The sequence below is a fragment of the Danio rerio genome, chromosome 24 (genome assembly GCF_052040795.2).
Source record: "Danio rerio strain M-AB ecotype USA chromosome 24, GRCz13ab, whole genome shotgun sequence".
Lineage (NCBI taxonomy): Eukaryota > Metazoa > Chordata > Actinopteri > Cypriniformes > Danionidae > Danio > Danio rerio.
Window position 1 is genome coordinate 44,860,001 of NC_141044.1, and position 212 is coordinate 44,860,212.

The following is a 212-nucleotide window of genomic DNA, read 5'->3' on the forward strand; positions in this document are numbered from 1 at the left end:
GAGATTCGCCTGCCATGAAACTCCAGCCGGCCGGGGGCGGGGCTTCGGTAGCCGTGTCCAATCATCGCGCGGGGGGCGTGCATAAATCAACATATTTAATCTGCGCTTGACTCAAACAGCGCTAATAGACTATATGGAGCGTAAAACTCTGTTTCGATCTCAGGATGATTATTTATGGTTATTGGTGGCGATCAATATCATCAAACCTCTAC